Source organism: Monodelphis domestica, chromosome 5 (assembly GCF_027887165.1).
Source record: "Monodelphis domestica isolate mMonDom1 chromosome 5, mMonDom1.pri, whole genome shotgun sequence".
Taxonomy (NCBI): domain Eukaryota; kingdom Metazoa; phylum Chordata; class Mammalia; order Didelphimorphia; family Didelphidae; genus Monodelphis; species Monodelphis domestica.
Genome location: NC_077231.1, coordinates 169383611 through 169405825, shown reverse-complemented (window position 1 = coordinate 169405825; position 22215 = coordinate 169383611).

The window sequence follows — 22215 nt, the reverse complement described above, 5'->3', positions numbered from 1 at the left end:
ACTCCAAGTCCAACTCTCCACTAACCAGCGACTGGTAGATAGGCAACTGATCATTTAATCAATCAACAAGTACTTATTAAGTACCTATTATGTGTCAGGTAAGAGGTGCAGATGATAAAGAGCTGGCCTTGTAGTCAGGAAGGACCAGGATCAATTTAGATGGTGGGACAAAGGTAGATTCAATCAGTATTAGGGAAATCCTCAGTCCACATCCCTTATCCTATCCCAATCAACAATTTATAATAAACCCCCCATTATCATTTAAATGGAGTCATAGTGGTCATCTACTGGCCTTGGACAGAGAGAAGTTATTTAGCTCTCTGAGCCTGAGAGGATCATCCCTCTAGATTGGGTTAAGTAAAATCCCAGTCACCCATCTAAATCAACTTTAACAATAGTTTAGATATGTATATGTGTATACTTTTATTTAGTTATCTTCAGTCTTGTCCAACTTTTTGTAATCGCTTTTGGGGTTTTCTTGGCAAAGATACTAGGGTAGTTTGCCATGCCCTTCTCTGGCCAATTTTACAGATGAGGAAATGGAGTCAAACAGAATGAAGTGACTTGGCCAGTGTCACACATATTAAGTGTCTGATGCTGACTTTGAGCCCAGGTTTTCAAGACTCCAGACCACCTATACATACATACATACATACATACACACAAAGTAAATATAAGGTAATTTGTGGGGAGAGAGGCACTAGTAGTTGAGAAGATCAGTATAGACTTAATATAGAAGATGCTATATAGATTTGAAGAAAAGTAGATATTCTAAGAGTCAGGGGTGAAAACAGAGTTCATTGCAGGTACGGGGAAAAATTAGTACAAAGCTATAGAGACAAGAGATGATCATAGATGAAGAATAATAAGAAGACCAATTCCCAAATAAAGGGTCTGACATTTCATTATTAGATCTTTGCAATTAAAAAAAAAAGATTTGTAACCACTGGTTTTCTTAAGAGAGGAACTCTTAGGATTCCCATACTAACATTGGTCCCTGGAAGAGTTATAGCTCTTTGAATAACTAAACAAAACCAATGAGTAGAATAAGGGTTCTTAACCTTTTTAGTATAGATCAGTAACCCTTTCTGGGGTGTGATGAAGCCTAGGACTACTTGGAAATGCATAAAATACATAGGATTCCAAAGAAACCAATTATATTGAAATAACAGTCATACTTTTTTTTTTCAAAAAATAAATTCACAGACTCCAGGTTAAGAATGCCTGGACTATAAAGAAGCCATTTGAAGATTCCAAAGCAGCATCTGCAGGATACATCGGGTATCCTGCAGATGTTGCTTCAGTCTGTTTATTGGTTTGGGTTATTGATTATAGAATACTTTATATCTATTGGCTAAATTTTAGTAAAATCTTCCTATGCTGTATTGTGACCAGCATTTCTCCAAGTTGGGCACTGGCACCAGCCTTTTGCCTTGTTACAGGTTTTTTAAAAGTTTCCTGCTTGGACTGTTTCAGTGTGTTACCCTAACACAGAGAGTCAAGACTTTTTTTATATTACTTTATGAACAAATGAGATATATCTTCACTAAATCACATTTAGCCTTTGTTATGAATTTGCCTAATAGAGGGTTGGGTCAGTTCAAAGCCAAGTTTGGCAATCTTCCAAGGATTGCAGTATAAATGTGACTTTAGTGGAACCATGAGAGAGTTGCGCAAATATTGTCTTGCTATTATTGTCTTAACCTCCTGTTGGGTACAGGGAAGGAGGGAAAACAAGGGATTTATGCATTTCAGAGATATTAAATGATCACCAGACTTAAGAAAAGCATTCTGATAGTAAGAGATAGCATGACAGTGGAAAAACCACTAGATCTAAAATAAATAGACCTTCAAATCTCCATTCTCATGTTTACTACTCATCCAGTCCTTGGACAAATGACAGAATCATGGGATTTCAGAGCTAGAAGGCACTTCAGTACTGGCCTCTAATACAAATCAGTGGTGTGCTGTTTCTCAGAAAAGAAAAAAAAAGGATCAATGTGTTTTAAACTTTAATCTATGCTATTAAAATTTTTTTATCACACTCATGTCCTAACAATCAATCAATTCCTGATTTTCAAATTTTGCTTATTTCCACCCTGAAATTTTAACAATTGGTTTTAGGAGATGGTTTGAGCTGGTACCAACACACCCCTGAATATAACATGTACATCACCATAAAGTGCTCTATGAGTGGTCATCCAGTTTGAGGACCTCCCAGGGAAGAAGAACACATCACTTCTCAAAATAGTCAATATCACTTTTGGACAGTTCTAATTATTATAAAGTTTGTCCTTTTACTTGGTTTTCATTTGTCTTTTTGTAACTCCCACCTATCACTCTTAGTTCTACCCCTAGAGGTCAAACAGAACAAGCCTAAAACCTGTTTTCAATGATGACTTCAGCTATCATGACCTCCTCCCCCAACCCAAGTCTTCCCCTCTCTAGGCTAAATGCACCCAGTTTCTTCTTCAACCAATCAATCACCTCCCTGAACCTCAGTTTTCCCCATTTTTCAAAATGGATATTAACAATGCACTACCAGGGGCAGTTAGTTGGCTCAGTAGATTGAGAGCCTGTGTTCAAATTTGACCTTATATGTGTAGTAGCTATGTGACCCTGGGCAAGTCACTTACCCCCATTACCTGCCCTTGTTGTTCTTCTGCATTGGAACTAATATACAATATTGATTCTAAGAAAGAAAGAGTTTTTTTTTTAATGCACTATGTATCTCAAATAGTTACTATAGGGATCAAATAACACAATTTATATAAATCACTTTCTGGTACAGGTTAGTTATACTGCATCCCTTCCTGACAGGGAGGTGGGAAAATATGACATAGGAACAGCTGGGATGGTTCATGGCTTCCTGAATGTAGTCACTGACACAAAATTGCAAAGTGCCACAAAAACTTGAGTTAGGTACTGCCCTTGCCAGCAACAATGAAATTAAATCAGTAAACTCCTTTCCCTACAAATCATATTTAAAATTTAAGGTTGTACCTGGAAATGGGAGCCAGAATTCTTCCTGAGAATGTCAGAGTTGGAAGCTCAGATGTCATCAAATTCTAAGACTTTTGGCTCATGTGTAGAAAAGTAATTCCTGCAAGAGTCTGGTCTCTAAAGAGAGGTGTCAGGCTCTTTTTCTCATTGTTTTCTCTTTATGTCTCCTACTTCAAAGCCTAGAGAAACATTATATAAAGGAAACTTAGGTTTGCCTGAAGTTTGAATCTGCCTCAAAATGTACCCAAAGAGATTTTCTATATGCAATGTAGATTCAGGGTAGGGTAGCTATTCCCTCCATACAAAAGAAATGTTTATAACACAAAAGACAAAAGCATGCACTGACAAAGACTTAAAACACGAAATCCATAATTCCTATTATACTCTCAAGTGGTAGATACTTAAACACCAAAGCATGAAACATTTGACAGGACTTCCTGATCTGGGAATTTCAAAGGAGAGCCTCCAGAGTCCCCACGTCCTTAAAGAAGAGAGAAGATTGTGAAAGCACAAATTGTTTCTCCCTTTAAAGTCTATTGAGTGGGTAGTTCTTCCTGTCTCAGTAATTAGTCCTCTTTGACTTAGTCTTCTTTTCCCTACAGTCATCTCAGGGAGCAAGGTATTACTGCATCATACTTATTACCTCTTTCATGGTCAATATCTACAAACTCTTACCTGCCCTCATGAACTCTCTAGTCTGCCTTTTCATTTTCCACATTTCTGCTAGGTTGAGCATTCTAGTTCTAGTTGTATCATAACTAGTTCTAGTTGTATCATTCTCCTGCTCAAATTTTTTTACTGATTCTACATTGATCCCTGAATCAAGATGAGATGCCTCAGTCTGGCATTCAAAGTGTCCATGATCCACTACAATCTATCTTTCCTGTTTCCAAAAGACAGTTTTCTTGTTGCTTCCTCCACTTTTTAAAGAATAAAATTATTACGAAGGTAAGTCAATCATTTATCAACCCGGAGAGAAAGAACTCCAGCTGTTGTTCAAACAATGTAAGTGGCCCAACACTACTATATCATAATCTCTTCACTAGACTTGTGATTTGTTTCCTGAATTTCCCATCTATTTACTCATTTATGTTCAGGTGTTCTATGATATAGGTTACATCTGGGAGTCATTTCTGTCCATGTGAATCACTAACAAATCTTGGAAAGTTCTCTTGTCACATCCTGGAGACATGCCCCAGAAAGACAGCAAACTCCCTGTTGTTGGCCAACAAATAGCTGCTTCATTATCAGCAGGGAGTAACTAATGAGCACTGATCATCTTGCCTCCCTCTGACTATTCCCACTCTCCCAGTGACATGTGTGGATTCACAATGTCATTCTTTGGAGCACAAGAAGCTGCTCCTGTAGGGGGCAGAGCTGAATACTTCAAAACCTCACACCCATTATGTGGCTTAAATTTTGAGCTGGCATTCTTTCCCTTCCCTTCTCTGAATCAGTCTTCTTCACTCCAAAATAATCCCAATACAGATTGGAGTTCCCAAATACCTCTTCAAGTTTATTTTCTTTTTTGAAGCACTCCATTTTCCCCCCAGGAGCTAAGAGTACATAGTGTTGCTTCTGTCATACATGATCATTTTGTCAATCAATTTTGCCTAGATGTCTTATTTGTTACAAGGAAGGGTTTGATTGTAGAGGATGACTTGAGAAATGTTTGAGTTTTTAAAAATACAAAAGGCAAAAAATATATAAAGTAAGTTGTACTGTATTGTATTTACAATAAACAAAGTATATTGTATTGCAAAATATAAAAAAGCAAAGATCTATATATACAAAATATACAAGATGTAAAAAAATACAAAAGTCTAAAAGGTACAAAATATAAAAACAAGAAGCAAAGACAAATATAACCTATGGCTGGATGCTCATTTGCATGGGGTTGTTCATTACTGGCAGAAATTGATTCAGTTAAGAGAAGTAGGGGAACTAAAAGAGTGAGGTGTCTGAAACTATGAGAAAAAATAATATAAAGAAGATATTGCAGGTATCTATTCGAAGTTGCCAATTATAGTCTGAAAGTTAGAGTGGAGAGTGGGGAGGAGTGAGGTGGCAATTAAATAGTGGGAAATGGTTAGTGGAAGATATTAAAGTGAGTATCCAGCTCAATACCTCACCAATAATAGAGGTGCTACAAATTAGCAGAAACAGACATAAGCAGAGATAATTCTTGTGCATAGAAACTACCCAAAAATCATAGTTCTAATAATGTAAACCTGCCTACTATGAGTGTTCAAGTCTTCCTCTAGACTCCCTCCATGACTTGCTTTGCTTTCAGGGCTCTTCATTCTTTCCCCATCCTATCCATACCCTCATTGGCAACCCTATTTGGAAATACTAGAAAAAAAATAGTAAAGACCAACAATAAGAAAACTGTGAAGATTGGATTTAGCTATCTCCTGATTGTAACAATGAAGATACTTAGCTCTTCCTTTATTGTGAAGATTAAATTGTAATCCCCTGATTGTAACAATGAAGGTACTTAGCTCGTCCTTTATTGGGAAGATTGAATTGTAATCCACAATCTATTTTTAGATTTTAATCCCCAAAAGGTGATAATTCAGTATTTTAAGTAGATCTACCCATTTTAACTAAAAAAAAAAAGGTGTTAAGTAACTACAAAAGGTGAACTAACAAAAAACAAGGTGTTAAGTAACCCCAAAAGGTATAATACAATCAAAGAAGGTGTGAACTAAAGAGTGGGCAGTCCTGCAGAGGAGTGTCTGCTGTGATTGGTAGATGTGAAATTTAGGGGAGGTGACACAAAAGAAAAAGATCTTTAAAAGAGGACTAGAGGCCAGAAGAAGACATATTCAACTTGAGATTCGAATTCAATGGAAGATCTCTGACTCAGAGTTGGACTGGAGGAACTGGACCCCTGGAGGAACTCATGCAGGAGACCTCAGATTCCTTTTCCATTTAGACAGTCATCATTGAAAGGCTAGTGAAAGGAATTCTCCAGGAAAGGCCCATCATCTTGAGACTCTCTTCCCCTGGCTGGGTCTTAGAAATTCTAACTGGTATCAGTGGAAGTCAAAGCTCTCTCTCTCTCTCTTCTCTCTCTCTCTCTCTCTCTCTCTCTCTCTCTCTCTCTCTCTCTCTCTCTCTCTCTCTCTCTCTCTCTCTCTCTTTCTCTCTCTCTCTCTCTCTCCCTCTCTCTCTCTCTCTCTCTCTCTCTCTCTCTCTCTGTCTCTCTCTCTTTCTCTCTCTCTCTCTCTCTCTCCCTCTCCTTTTCTCTCTTCCTTAATATTTTCCCTCTATTGTAAATAAACTACCATAAATTCCATTTACTTTAGTAATTCATTTTGTGATTTAGAAATTAAATCCCTGGCAACCACCTAATTAATATATTTCAGTCTCAACCACAATTAAATTTAACAAAACCATATCCCCAAATTTATCTTTTAAAGTGGATGATGGTCTTGGTATGGACATTAAAAAGGATGCCCTAAGTTCTGTTTAAAGGCCTTTTCAAATAATGTTATACTAGATGCCTACATGTACTTGCAGAATCTTAGCATAGTGACCAGCATATAGTCATTGCTTGGTAAATGTTTATTGATTGACTTTAAAATTGTGTAGGAAGCATAGTGATTTTGTTACTTATGGGAAATAAGGCAAAATTCACCAGCTTCATGACCTCCACCTGATTGTTTTTTAGTCTTGCTCCTAAGTTGACATTTATGGCAACCATGGGCATTTTAAATGTTGAAAAACATCTCCTCACTTTTGTTCTATACAGCTCCTTTGAAGTTTTGCTTAGTAGAATCCTGATCCAGGAATATGACAGGAGAGAAAAGAAATTTTGGACCATAACTAAAATATGAGTTTACAGTGAAGAAAATAGCAGCAAGAAAAAAAAATTCAAAGGTCAGACTAAGGGCTTTCTGGCTGGGTAGTTTATTTTACAATAGAAGGAAGATATTAAGGAAGAGAGAAAGGGAAAAAAAAGGAGAGAGAGCTCCAGCTTCCTCTGAGTCAGGTAGGAATTCAAAGGCCCCAGGCAATGGAAAGGAGTCTCAAGACAATGAGCCTTTCTGGAGGCTGAAGCCTAAAAAAAAACAAATCTTCAAAATGTCCCTGTATGTGTCTTTGTTTCTACTGTTAAAGACCTTTTTCTCTTGCATCACTTCCCCTAAATTTTTACTTCTATCAATGAAGCAGTCCCAAAAGGGGAGGATAATGAAATTGAAGTAGATAAAGCAGATGAATCCCTCCCTGCATTTTTAGGGAACAGATTCAGCTTCCCTCCCCCCAGGAGGTCAAGCTGCTTATGCAGGCAGCAGACCAGGCTCTACTTAGCTTGGGGATGAGAATTAGGAAGGGCAGGAAACAAATGAATTTCAAGAATATCAAAGAGGTCAGGATGGAGTGCAAGATAACATATGGCTAACTAGGGCTAAGTGATTAAGTACATATGAAAATAACCCCTAAATAAATCTGAAGATTGTCCCCTCATCACTGACCTCACATTCCTGTGTTGGTGATAAGGTTTGATTGTCAAATAAGAACCTATATGTGAAAGGAAATAACTTTGTATCTTGTAACCTATATAAACTATCCTGTAATGTTAGTCCAGGGCAGGTTCCACTAGGGAAGTCTGTTCCAGCTGGTAGAATTTTTGGGTATCCGGACTCACTTTATGAAGTGTCCCACTTCACCAATCTCAGCTGACACTCCACTCCAGGACTTCCCACTCTTTCACACGTGAGTCATAGACCTCCCACTCCATGTATGGCATGGGTGTTCATACCTTTTTGTGGTTAAAATCCAAAATGGGTAGATCTCCATACTCAACATAAAGTACTGTGCTTACATTTCGGGGGATTAAAATCTAAAAATAGACAGGGGATTACAATTTAATCCTCACAATCAAGGAAGAGCTAAGTACCTTCATTGTTACAATCAGGGGAGAGCCAAATCCAATCTTCACAGTACTATACTTTAAAGATAAAGGCAGGAGTCTGTGTGTTTGTGTGTGTGAGAGACAGAGACAGGCAGACAAAGACAGAGAAAGAAACATTTGTAGATAGAGTAAGAATTACTTCATATCTACCTTCTCAGACTTTTGAAGAAGAACTTGGAAGAAATTTTACAAGAAAGATAAGAAAAATGGAGCTCAAAAAACCCTACAATATCAATAAGTGGACAAGCTCACTTTACTGTTTGAAGAAAGCATTTTCAGAAATAGATAATTGGAAACAATTTGTCAATAAATCCCACAACTACAAAGGGCAATAGAGATCTGAGATAAGAAAGAAACTTAAAGAATAAATGGATTATAACATGAACACAAGACATTAAGTCTATTTAATGATATGAAGCAAAATTTATCAGCAAATTAGATGATAGTATCAAAATAGTAGGCAATAAATACAAAATATTATTCAAAGTTGCAGATATCCAACATGTGGGACAGGGGAGGGGAGAGCAATCCCAGACGCAAACTTCATATCATAGGAATGTCCAAGGTTTATTTATTTATATAATAATAGAAACTTAGTGTTATGATTAAAATTTTGTTTCTCGGCTAAAAGTATTATATTTTTATGAGGTTTATTAAAGATTAAGAAATAAAGAAAATATTAATATAGAAAGCATGTGGCTAGGAGGGCTAAAAGGCCCATTCAATTTCACTCACTACATCTTGGGAGACAGTGTCCCTAGAAGGGGAAGCCGAGAGGGAGAGTAGAAGGCGGAGTCAGTTTAAATATCATTTTGTCCTCGGCCCAGGTGAGAATTCAGGTGAGGTTACAAAGCATTCTGGGAAGTGGCCAAGGACTTCTGGGGATTGAACTCCGGGGTTCAAATCGCCATTTTTACATTGGAGAAATGGTTTGGCATAGGGAATGGTGAGCAGTTTTCAAAGAAAGGAAGATCTAGTTCTGCCTATGGCACATATTGGCTTTATCACTACAGCTACTTGACCTGTCACAGTGCTCTAGACAATCCTCTGGGACTTGCTATAGTGCAGATGCTGTCCTCCTTTAGGAGAGGGAATTTCTTCACTGGACAGTTCTCTCTACCAGTGAATTGAAGGGTCCATCCCTATCTATATCCTCACAGAAGCTAATAAAATAAGGAGAAATAGTCATGTTAAAAACATGGATGCTAATGATGTCAGAATAGGTAAATTATATAAAATTCCCTATGGATCAAGCTTAAAGAGACACTCAGTCCACTAAATAAGCCTATGTTAATTCTTTAAAGCAAAGAGTAATTGCAATAAAAATTAACTTACTAGACATTGAAGGTGCAAATGTATCAATTATTCCATTAAATGTAAATTTCCCCACACAAAGAAGTATCTTTAACTAGATTTAAAAGACTCCAGCAATTTATTGCCTAGAGGATCCACACTTATTCAATTCAATTCAATTTAACAAGCATTTATTAAGTGTTTACTATGGGCAAGATGGTGCTAAGTATTACATACCCTTAGGGTAATCAGACACAGTCTCGGGACAAACACTTTCAGAAATGAAGAGAAAGCAATTTCTGAAAGGTCTTCTCTTCTCATATTCAGCCATTATTAGGATGATGCCCTTGTCACATAAGAAGGATTCTAAGCACCGCCACAAGACTAGATACGTGGGGAAGGAATATATAGATACATACACTTTTCCCAGCTGGTCAGCACCCTGGGGAAGAGACAGACCCAGAAGCACATCATCATTATCATGACTAACATTTCTAGTACTTTATAACTATTACCTCATTTGATTTCCTCAACAACTCTAGGAGATGGGTGTTATTATGATTCCTGTTTTACAAGGAAACTGAAGCAGAGGTTAAATGCCTTGCCCAGGATCACATAGCTAATAAGTGTCTTGGGCATCTTTTTAACTCAGGTCTTCCTGACTCCAAGTCCAGCATTTTATGCACTGTGCCACCTAGTTGCCACATCAAGAATGGTGTCCCCCAAAGACTATAGGCAACGTGGTTTAAAGGAAAGAACATTAGACTTTGAATTCTTAACCCAGCTCTACCACTAGTTATAAGACTATAAACATATTTTGGTTTCCTAATCCAAAGAAAAATATTTCATTACCCATAATACCTGCTTTTTGAGATAATGGATATAAAGTGCCCCCCCCTTTGAGAGGGAGTGTGGTATATGAAAATAGTCCTGGACTTCCCTAAGTTTGAATCCCACCTCAGATACTTATTGTCCAAATGACTGAAGGTAAGTCAATTAACCTCTTCAGAAACTATTTCTTTCTCTGTAAATTGGGCATAACAAGATTTCTCCAAATACCTCACAGGATTATTGTGAGGAAAGTACATTAAGAACCTTAGGGTGCTAGAGAAATGTGTTATTATTATCATAATGCAGCAGCAACCTTGGCTCTCACAAGTATTGTTCTGTTGATCATGCAACCAACAGAAAAAAAAAAGGTTGTTCAGACTAATTAAATCAGATGAACACCTTTCCTCTTCCTTAAATATCTCAATTAATGCTACCTCTATAGGTAGCTATAACTGGTAGAACTATATATTTCGCAGGGGCTATACCTTTACCTACCACCTACTTTTCAGAGCTCAACCAATCACCTAACTGCTGCATTATTGTCCTACCTCCCAGTGACAGTGCTGACTCTTTTCTCTGACCACAATTAATAGTATTGTGCTCCCTCAGACTTCTCTTTCCTTTGCCCTCCTTTTGGGATATATGAAGCGATCACATTAAACAGGCTGCAAGGTGACACAGTAGACAGAGCACTATATACCTACGTACAGTAAGGTCTGAATTCAAAATTTGTCTCAGATACTTATTAGCTGTGTGAAGTCTAAGTCATACATCTACCTCAGTTTCCTCACTTGTAAAATGGGGATAATAATAAGACCTACTTCCCTGTGCTGTTGTAATGACAAAATAATATATATCAACTGCTTTGCAAATCTTAAAGCATTATATGAATACTAGCTAGCTATTATATATATTAGATACACACACATATATATATAGGGGGAAACTGATGCACACTGTTCAGGGGCATTTGGTTTTCATTATGCACATTTCTGTAAAATGGATATTTGAACCCCAGACTGCAATTCCCAGAAGTACTTGGTAGTTCCCAGAATTCCCTGAAATTCCCTCCTCACTGGAGGTCCTCACCTGGGCCAAGAGCAAAAGGGATATTTAAACTGATTGTATAGCCTGCGTCGCCCTCTCCCTCTCTCTGCTTCCGCTTCCAAGCACTCACTTCTCTCAAGATGTAGAGTAAGTGAAATTGAATGGGCTTTCAGCCCTCCTAGGCACGTGCTATCTTATTTTATATTTTCTTTATTTCTTAATCTTTAATAAACCTCATAAAATATAATACTTTTAGCAGAGAAACTAATTTTAACTGTTACAGTTTTTGGCGAACCACGTCGGTTGTGACGAAATACCCTCAATCTTTTTAACTTTCCTAAATCTTTACTAAGTTCAGCTTTTAATAGCTAGTGCCTAGGTAGTGATTTTTTAAAGCCACGTTTCTCCAAGAGCTTTTTAGAAAGCCTCTTGACCTATCTCGCTCCTGCCTGCAATCTGGACACAGATTGTTCTCACCTGGTCTCAGTCCATCCCATCCTTCCCACCTGGCCCAGGTGGGAAGCTCCAGCAATTTGGACCTGTGCTCTCACTCACCTGGTCCCAACCCGCCCAGCAACCCTGGCCTCTGAGAAGATGACTCATCACCCTAGCAGATCGCTCATCTCCCCAGGCCTAAGACTCACTTCTACCAGCTGGTAAAAAACAGGGGTGTTTTTTCCTTAGGCTACAAATAGCCTCCATGTGGACTGGGGAGCAGGGCATAGCAGGGGGGGAGAAAGAAAGAAGGAAGAGACTTTTCCAAACAGGAACTTAAAGCATGGCTACTTTAAAAAGATATCTTTTGACTGTATTGATCTTTTTATTTACTTCATCTGAGTGCCAGGGGAAAAATTCTGCTCCCTGCAACTCTTTAGCCAAATTTGAGATTCCTAAAATCCACCCTCACTATGTGAAGGCAGCTCAGTGGTTCAGTGAATTGAGAGCCAGGCCTAGAGACTGGAGGACATTGCTTGAAATCTGGCCTCAGACATTTCCTGGCGGTGTGGCCCTGGGCAGATCATTTAACCCCCATTGCCTAGCCCTTACCAATCTTCTGCCTTCTGACAATAGGCATCTAAATGGATAAAAAAACCAAGAAACTTTAAAGAGACTGGAGGTTATATTTTTTAGGCATTTCAGACTCCAATGTTTTCTAAAAATCTCTGTATTTCATTGCATTTGGTGATTGTTTTGTTTAAGGTTTAACTTTGTGATTTTAAGTTCATATATTACTACATTCAATACTATTCTGTTATATTGAATCATTTTAATGTACTGAGTTTTAACTACTATTAAATTCTGTTGCTTTCCCCCTATAATCATACTGAAAAAACATTATTGAGTAAGTCCATACAAAAACAGCTTTTCTATTTTTGACTTTGTAAATTGTCACATAAAGGATAGATGGACTCCATCAGAAAATTGCTATAACAACCTTTGGAAAATATAATGAGCTAAACCATCTCAAACTGATTTTAAGAGTTCTTTAGATACAGTTTTTAGAATTTTTCTTAACAATCTCTGGTCATTTTGCCTGTCCCCAACACGAGGTAAGGCCCATTTTAGTAACTGAAGTGAAATACAATTATAAATCCCCAACTCCCACATTTATAAGAATGTGAATGGAAGTTGGGAAGTTAATCCCAGGGCATTGTACCCCTAGAGGCCTCCCCCCCAAAAAAGGGAGCATCTCTCATTTATAACTTCAGCTCACTACTTCCACCAGAATGATATCTAGAATTCTTGATGATGTTCAAAACCCAAAATAAGTTTCACTTTGTTTAAAAATATGTTTACCAAGGTTGAAAGAATTGCTACGTTTATAAAAATTGTGACAAATATCCATCAGTTCATAGGCTTTTAAAAATGCCATATAGCAACTTATGTGAAAAAATCATAGTGTGTTTGTTTGCTATTGTAATTAACTGGACGATTGAGAATTTTGGGGATACTGATTCCTACATATTTACTGTTCTTTATTTAAAAAAACCTATTACCTTGTGAAATTCATTTGCTTGTGCTCACAGTGGATCATGGCCAGATATGAAGAGGAAATGGATCTCATTTTTGGTGAGAAAGCCTTATATTCTATATTTTCTTAGTTGGCACAGTGTGTCAATGATTATAAGCTACATTTTTATTTTTAAAACTCTTATTATTTTTCTTGCATGTGCAAAATACTATTTCAGTCTTTTATTTTTTCTCTCCTTTTTATATTTGAAGAACATGGCACCAGTATTAAGATTTTTTTAGCTTTTTGATTTTGCAGTAATATAAGTTTAAAATACATTTGCTATAATGTCAATGCATGCCCCAAAAGCTTGAGACTATAAAAATGATGCCACTAATTTTTTTTTTAATTATGGGACTTTGCTTAATAATTCTGTCTGATTCCAGGACAAGATATACAAAAGAGCCATTACACAGGGCCAAAGAGAAACCAATCCAGGATGGATTGATGCACTTCTAAGCCAATACAAAGGACTTGAACCTAGTGTGAAGACTCAAGGTTGCGACGATTAACATACATTAAGATGTAGGCCTTCCTTGTATCCACACTCACTCTGAAAATACTTACAGACAAGTATCTATAACTTGGCTCCTATAATCTAGTCCCTTTTCTGTCTTTCATAGTGTAGCAAACTTTCTGTAGTCCTGGCTACTGACTAGGTAAATGCATCATTGCTTAGATCATTTTAATTGGGCCCTAATTCAAGGACCTGTTATAGATTTACTTTTCCTTTACTTAGAATTTTTATACATAAGACTTTGATAGTCTATATTTTCATCCAAAAATTTTCTTTTTTATTTGGGTTTTTCTGATGTCTTTTTAATTTCTCTTACCAATTGATTCATATACCTCATAACTCAGTCATGCATCCCTAAGTGATCCTGTGTTTCTCAATCACCCTCTTCATGGGGAAATGTAAAAATATTATTGTTTTAAATTGCAAAGTTTAAATTCCTTTTGAGAGTATTTTAGGTTAAGAAACATGCTACCTCTTCAAATCCAGAAAATGAACTCTTTGGAGAAGTCACCATGAAGATTCCTCTAGACCACAACAGGCACAAGATCGAGAATGAACTTTGGGTATGGTTGATTGAGCATTTATTTGTATCTATACTTTCATGCCAAAGGGGACTTCCCCCTAACTGGTTTTTTGTCAATGCGTCTAGCAATTATTGGTTTTGTTCTTTTTTCCTCTTAGCCTCAAATTATTGTAACCTTTAAGTTGATTATGTTTTCATGATCCTTTTTGGGAAAGTCTTTCCCAATAAGGATCAAATGGAGAATGTAAAATGGAGATTTGAACCCCTGACTTCAATTCCCAGAAGTCCTTGGTAATTCCCAGAATTCCCTGAAATCTCACTGGACGTCCTCACCTGGGCCAAGAGCAAAAGGGGTATTTAAACTGACTGTACAGCCTGTGTTGCTCTCTCCCTCTCTCTGCTTCTGCTTCCAAGCACATGTATCTCTCAAGATGTAGTGTAAGTGAAATTGAATGGGCTTTCATCCCTCCTAGGCATGTGCTATCTTATTTTGTATTTTCTTTATTTCTTAATCTTTAATAAACCTCATAATATATAATACTTTTATCAGAGAAACTAATTTTAACTGTTACACTGTGTGAAGTTTAAGTCATACATCTACCTCAGTTTCCTCTCTTGTAAAATGAGGATAATAATAAGACCTACTTCCTTGTGCTATTGTAATGACAAAATAATATATATCAACTGCTTTGCAACTCTTAAAGCATTATATGAATACTAAATAGCTATTATATATACTTGGGGGAAACTGACTCACACTGTACAGGGGCATTTGGTTTTCATTATGCACATTTCCACATTCCCATTGTAAAGAGTGAATCAAACTCTCTTTGTCTATCAATCAGCAACTTTTAAGTTAATCAATCCAAAACTTAAGTACCTCTCCTCAGTATCTTACTAGCCACTAAGTATGAGACTTCACAATTCACTTGCTAGAGTGGGTGACAACCCTAGAGACCATTGCCCACCCCCTGGGCAATGCTAGGCAAATTGAAAGACTGCGATTGATTGCTGTAAAGTGGGAGAGTGACAGGAAGTGACAGTGAGAAAACTGCTTTAAAAAGGCCAGCTTGAGGATTCAGTCATTCTCTCTGCCTAGGTGAGCCAGACTGGAGGATGAGACCTTTTCCCTGGATCCTGCCTTGGCTTGGGGTGATGAGTGGAGTGATTACTTCCTTGGTTCTTTGGTGAGAAGACCTTCTGCTCATTGGTACTTTGGTGGGACACTCCCTTCAGCATGAGTTCTCATGATATTCTTGGCAGTCTTAGCCTGGAGTACACTGAAGGTTCTCTGGGGATTCTTCAGCATCTCCTGGCTCTTTGGATTTTGGCTTCCTAATTAGGACTTTGGATTCTAATGAGATTTACTTTTGGATTTGCATTTGTGGTCTGGAGACATTAGGATTAAATTTAGGGTATTTTGTAGCTAGGCAGTACTTTCTCTCTTTTATCTTTTTTTTCCCCACTTTCACTCTTTTCACCTCTCTGTAAATAGAGCTTATAAAGTCATTTTGACTTGAGCTATAATTTTTTTAAATTGGTGACCACAATATTACTTTAGAATTCACATATTTAGCATAAAACCTAAATTTAAATTCTTATACCATGTCTATCATGCTCACAGCCTAGAAACTATTTGTTGATTCCTTTCCCCAAGATAACTTGGCTGGCAGAACATGCGAAAATGTTTACAACAAATGTCTCTTCTTTGTGAATTCCTAACATAGTAAGTTGTAGGTACAACTTGTTTGCAGTGGGGCACCCCCAAATGGCCAGAAATTCTGAGTTTACCTGCTGATAGATTGCCAACATGGGGAATTTGGAGATGTGCTGAAGCCTTATCCCTTGGCCACATTCAGGAGAGAAGTTTCAAACTGAACATAAATCAAGGTAAGGGTTGTACTCCCTAAGCTGTGGCAAATTGAGCACCATTTCTGTGGAGGTCATGTTAACTACTCCCAAAATCATTGAATCTGAGTCACATCTTTACCTACATATTTGCCAGGTCAATGGAATGAACTACTTACAAGCAGGTTATATTAACAATTGTTAAATGTTTTCCTAAGCTATATAAAAAAAATTTTAAGGAGCTAAAGGAAGGTCTCATGTAACCTAAGCCTTTGATTCTATATCTAAAAGTTCACAATATAACGCAAATATTTGGAGAAAGTGCTACTCTGCCAGGTAACAACCAATTAGAGCTACTTGTAAATTGCTTCCTTTCACATATCTATGAAATAGATATAATGATATTTGAGAGGCAAAATGTTGCAGTAAATTGTTTCTATGGCCTTGAAGTCAGGAAGATCTCTGTTTAAAACTATCTCCAACACATAGGAATGGCTAAACTCAACTGATACAAGGTAGGGCTTTAATTTGGGGTAGGAGAAGAATGGAAAGTTTGAGACAGTGAAAGAAAGAAAAAAGAATCAATGAATTGGTTTTTAAAAGAGCAAAAGAAGGGAAAAGAACACAGAAGGGAAATGAGGCAAACAGAATAGTATTGGAACTAATCTTATTAAATGTTAACTGTGTCCCTATCCCCAACCAAGTGGTGTATAAAAATGACTTGTGGTTTTATATAGTCCTCTTTTTTTCTGTTCTACTTTGTATTGTAAAACATTCATGTTTGTCAAGTTCTTAAGAAAAAAATAAACTTTTAGAAAGAAAAGAAAGACTAAATCCCTTCTAAAGTGTTCTATCCATACTGGTCCATCCCCACCTCTCCTAATCTTGTATGGCTCTCAGCTGGCAGAACATGCAAAAATGTTTACAGCAAATGTCTCTTCTTTGTGAATTCCTAACATAGTTATAGGTACAACTTGTTTGCAGTGCAGCACCCCCAAATGGCCAGAAATTCTGAGTTTACCTGCTGATAGATTGCCAACATGGGGAAACTATCTCCTTCTAAAGCACTGTATACTTCAACACACACCTTCCTTAAAACAGATATCATAAAGTCCAAGAGCCATGATCTGACACAAAAGTGTGAGGCTGAAAAATGAATGTGATTCCAAGAAAAGCCTATTTATGCTCCCAGTGCCCTTTAAAAATGGGCAAGCTCAAGAAAGAGTGAAATATAGCCCAAATAGCCCAGCCTCACCAGAGAGGCAGCCACTGTGACATGAACAACCTGAGATGTTATCCTGATGGACACAACCACCTTGTGATCTTCTTGGACTGGCTTTGTGAGCCTATGAATCTCCTCCAGGTCCTCCCAGAAAGACAGAAGGGGCAAGGGGGGTCATTTTCCATGGTATGCCATGGTATATTTACATCTGGCTTCTCAAAGAACCCTTAGTAATAGAGTATAGTCTAAAAACAAGTGTCTAACATATATGTAAGAGAAGGGATGTGTAAACACCTATATCTTCCTTTGACTGCTTCCCTGATGATCATTGTATAGGAAAAGAGATCTAAAGACATGACACATGACAGATACTCTCTTCAGGAACCTCAGAAAATATAATATTGTCACTCATACCTAGGAGTCTCATCTGAGAGTAATCCAAGCTGCCTAAAAGCATGAATTGGCTACTGTTTTGGCACTGGTAACTTCTTTTTAAAACAACCCCAATAACCACACAGCCAGCCTCAAGGGAGCCCAACTTAGGAAGAGTTGGTCTACTGCTGTCCACAACTTCAGTGCTGAATCAGCCAACTACATAACTTGTCACACCAAAGGGCCCACAATATTGATTTCTTCTTTAATAATAACTGTGCTAATGCAAAGCACTGAGGATACAAAGATGAAAAAGAGCAGAGATGGGTAGTCTCCATAATAGGAGAAATATGGCATATATCAAGGGGGGTAACATTTTTAAAAGTGTTTCACATAGTACCTAGTATATAGCTCAGAGGATATAGGCAGGAGGTCCAAGGTTCAAATCTAGACTCAGGCACTTGCTGGCTGTGTGACCCTTGGCCAAGTCACTTCATTCCTTCTCCCCCTTGCCTAGCCCTTACTGTTCTTCTGCCTTGAAACCAATACACAGTATTGATTCTAAGACAGAAAGTAAAGGTTCAAAAAATAAATAAACCAAACAAATGGAATTTTTTTAAAATGATCATGCAGTAAAAGGGCACAGAGATATTGCAAACAAATGTAAAAAGGCAGAAATAGTAAATATATCCTTTATAGGCCATAATACAGTAAAATAGTCATTGGTTCAAGGACCACAAACACAAGACAAAGATCCAAATGGAGACTTAAACAATTAAATCCTAAATGAGTGGGTCAAAGAACAAATCATAGAAACAATTAAAAATTATGGAAAAGAAAATTATAATGATGAAACAACATATAAAATTTTTTGAGATGCATCCTAAGGCAGGCTCCAGGGGAAAATCATATCCCTACAAACACATATTAGTAAAATTAAAAAAGAAAGGATTAATGAACTGAATATGCATTTTAAAAATTAGAAAGCCAACAAATAAACAAACCTAAAATAAGTACAAAAAAAGAGATATTAAAAAATTAGAGAGGAAACAGATAATTTGTAAATAAAACTCAGAAAAATGATAAATAAAACTAAAAGCTAAATCTTTGGAAAAACTAATAAAATTGATAAATTTTTAACTAATTTGACTAAAAAGAAAAGAGTTCAAAAATCAAATCAATAAAATAGCAAATTAGCCAGGTAAAATCACTACAAAACCAGAAGAAATAAAAATACAAAAGAATAACCAGAACATATTTTATCATTTTGTATGATAACAAAACTGAGAATGCAAAAGAAATAGAGGACTACTTTGAAAAATAAACTACTCAAACTATTAGAAGAGTGGGTAGAGGTCTTAAATAATCCAATCAGAGAAAAGAAAATTGATCTAGCTCTAAAGGAACTACCAAAGGAAAAAACTCCTGGTCCTGTTGGATTCATGAAGTGATTCTATCAAACTTTTAAAGAAAAGATAGTACCAATACTTCACAAATAATTCTCAAAGATTGAAACACCCCACCAGAATCCTTTTAGGAGACAAATATTGACCTGTTTCCTAAACTGAGTATAAACCACAAGAGGAAAACTATAGGCCAATATCATTAATAAATATTGGCTCAAAAATTTTAAACAAAGTCCTATCAAACAAACTTCAAGAATTTATCTAATAAGTCATTTGTTATGACTAAGTTACAGCTTATACAGGGATACAGAGATGTTTTTTTTTTTTTAACAGAAAAACAATCAACATATTTTAATCCTATTAAAAAACAAAACATCCAAAATCAAATGAACATCTCAATAGATGCGGAAAAAGCCTCTAGGGGGCAGCTGGGTTACTCAGAGGATTGAGAGCCTTGACTAGGGACAGGAGGTCCTAGGTTCAAATATGACCTCAGACTCCCAGCTGTGTGACCCTGGGCAAGTCACTTGACCCCCATTGCCTAACCCTTACCACTCTTCGGCCTTGGAACCAATACACAGTATTGATTCCAATACGGAAAGTAAGGGTTTAAAAAAAAAAGCCTCTGAATAAGCAGTTCTCTTTTACACTAAAAACTATAAAGTATAGGTATAGATGGATTTTTTTTATATCATAAACAGATAAAAGCAAATGGTACACAGTAAATTTTCATATAAAAGCTGAAGTGTATATGCCTCTTCAGCCGGAGAAAAGAGTCCCAGGGATAGCTAGGTAACAGTGAATAGAACCCCAGGTCTGGAGTCAGAAGGACCTGGGTTCTAATTTGACCTCAGATACTTCCTAGCTGGGCAAGTTACTTAATCCTTCTCACCTAGTCCTTGCCCTTCTGTCTTAGAGTTGTAACTAAAACAGAAAATAAATGTTAAAAATAAAGGTGTCCCAGCTTTAAGAATTGGTCTCATAGCTAATTTCAGGTTCAAGAGTTCCTTAGTTAAGGTTCCAAACTTTGTAAGAGGCATCTAGATGTCTCAGTGGGTAGTGTGTTTGAGCTGGAATTAGGAAGAGCTAAATTTAAGGCAGCTAGGTGGTACAGGGGATAGAGTTTCAGACCTGGAGCTAGGAAAACTCATTTTCCTGAATTCAAATCTGACTTCAGACTCTTACTAGCTGGGTGACCTTGAGCAAGTCGCTTAACCTTGATTGTATCAGTTTCCTCCTCTACCACTCTAGTATCCTTCCCAAAGAAACCTCAAATGAGGTCAGGAAGAGTCATACATGACTTAATAAAATTCAAATGTTGATAATAATAGCACCTACCTACCAGGAACATTGTATTAAATTAAATAGCATGTAAAACTAATCTATAAAAAATTTGTATAAGTAAAAATTTAATCTATAAAACTTAAAAAGGTATCTAAATGAAAACCTTTATTTGTTCTTTGATTGATTGATAGTGGCTAGAATGCTAATGGAAATATCAGGAAGAGTTGTGTTCAGATCTTCCTGATGACATACCTGCTCTGTAACCCTGAGCAACTCGGGAAATTCTCTAAAAACTCTTAAGTTGAAGTGGTCTTAATCAGCATAGGTAAAGGGAGTTTCTTCACTCAGATTTCCTGCGTGAATTTGAAGGAAATTATAAATCATATCCCCTCAAAATACTATATTCAATGCAGTTCCCTTTTTTCCCTCCATTTCTCTCTTCCTATGTATAATAAAACATACATTGTAAATAAAGGCAATTTTTTAAAAAATAGCTGCAGTTTTATAGCTTCAAGATTTGCAGAAAACTTTAAAAGTGATTAAAATTTAAAAAGATGTATATGAGTGAGAAATGAGAGAGGGACAGTAGTTAAGAGGGGCCATAGACATCTAGACATTCCTCACTTTTCTTTGCTCACCTCACCAGAGGATAAATATGTAATCACAACCCAGACTTCACTTCTGGCTACCTTTCCCTAGTCTTTTCATGATTTCTAGATGTAGACAACAGCATTGGAGCTGCCATACAATAGCACATATATATATATATATATATATATATATATATATAGTGTATTGTCTTATAGCAATCCCCTTTCACATAGTCTCTAGGAATGCATTGCATCTAAAAACAGAGACTGTCTGCAATTATCTCCTCTGGAGAAGTCGTTATAACAACAATGCTGCCTGAATCTCTGAAGCAAGGCCAAAAATCAAGGCAAGTAAAACGTGGAGCTTTCTGGCTCTCCTTGGACTAGGCTGCCACACTGGGACAAGGGATATCTCCAGCTCCCAAACTCAGCCAAGGGTTCTCCTCTCACCTCCAGAGAGTGCTAAAATGCTTGCAGATTGTGCTGATTTCATCCAAAGATTTCTTTGTTGATGAAGACACTTGAAAAATATTTCCCAGTAAGAGCTGGCTCTAGGCAGAATTGTGAAGTTAGTCAGGTGCCTGCTGAGTGCCCCCAGAGTATTAATCACTATCATCACCATTAATTTATTATCATCCTCTTCATAGCACTTTAAAGTATGCAGAGCATTTCTAAAATGTTCTTTTTACTCACAACAATGCTGGGAGATACGCACTATTATTATTCCTATTTAACAGATGAGAAAACCGAAGCAGAGGCCGAGTCAAGATGGTGACTTAGAGACAGCAAAAGTTCAGACCTCCACAAACCCTTCCTCATCAAATCAAAAACGCAATCCTTCGAGGAGATTGAAAACCAAATCTAACAACAGGACAGCTCTACGGAACCCTCCTGCTGGATTCAATTTAAAAGGTATGCCTACCAAAAAAGCCTGAATTCTAGAACATACAGGTTTAAAGGGAAGGAAAAAGGAAGCCCCAAGGACCCCTCCCCCACCTACAGTGCTAAGCCTCCAGCAGTGGCTGGAATTTCTGGGCAGGCAAAGGCACTAGTCTGGAAGGATTACCTTTCTGGCATAGCTATGCCAGGCTCAGGGTTTGAATACAGGTGGTATAGAGGCAGTTGGAGGAGAAGTTCAGAGCAGGTAGCCTAGGCACAGCCAAGACACTCCATCTTGCCCCCAACCCCCTTCTCAAGGTTTTGGCCTCAGGACACATCCAGTTTTACAGATCAACTCCTCTCTGGCTCAATCTTATCAATAGGAAAGATAAGAAGCCTTCAGAGGGCAGGGAAGCTCAAACTCCAACAACTCTCCCCCAGACTGCTCTGAAAGCCTTGGTAACTAAA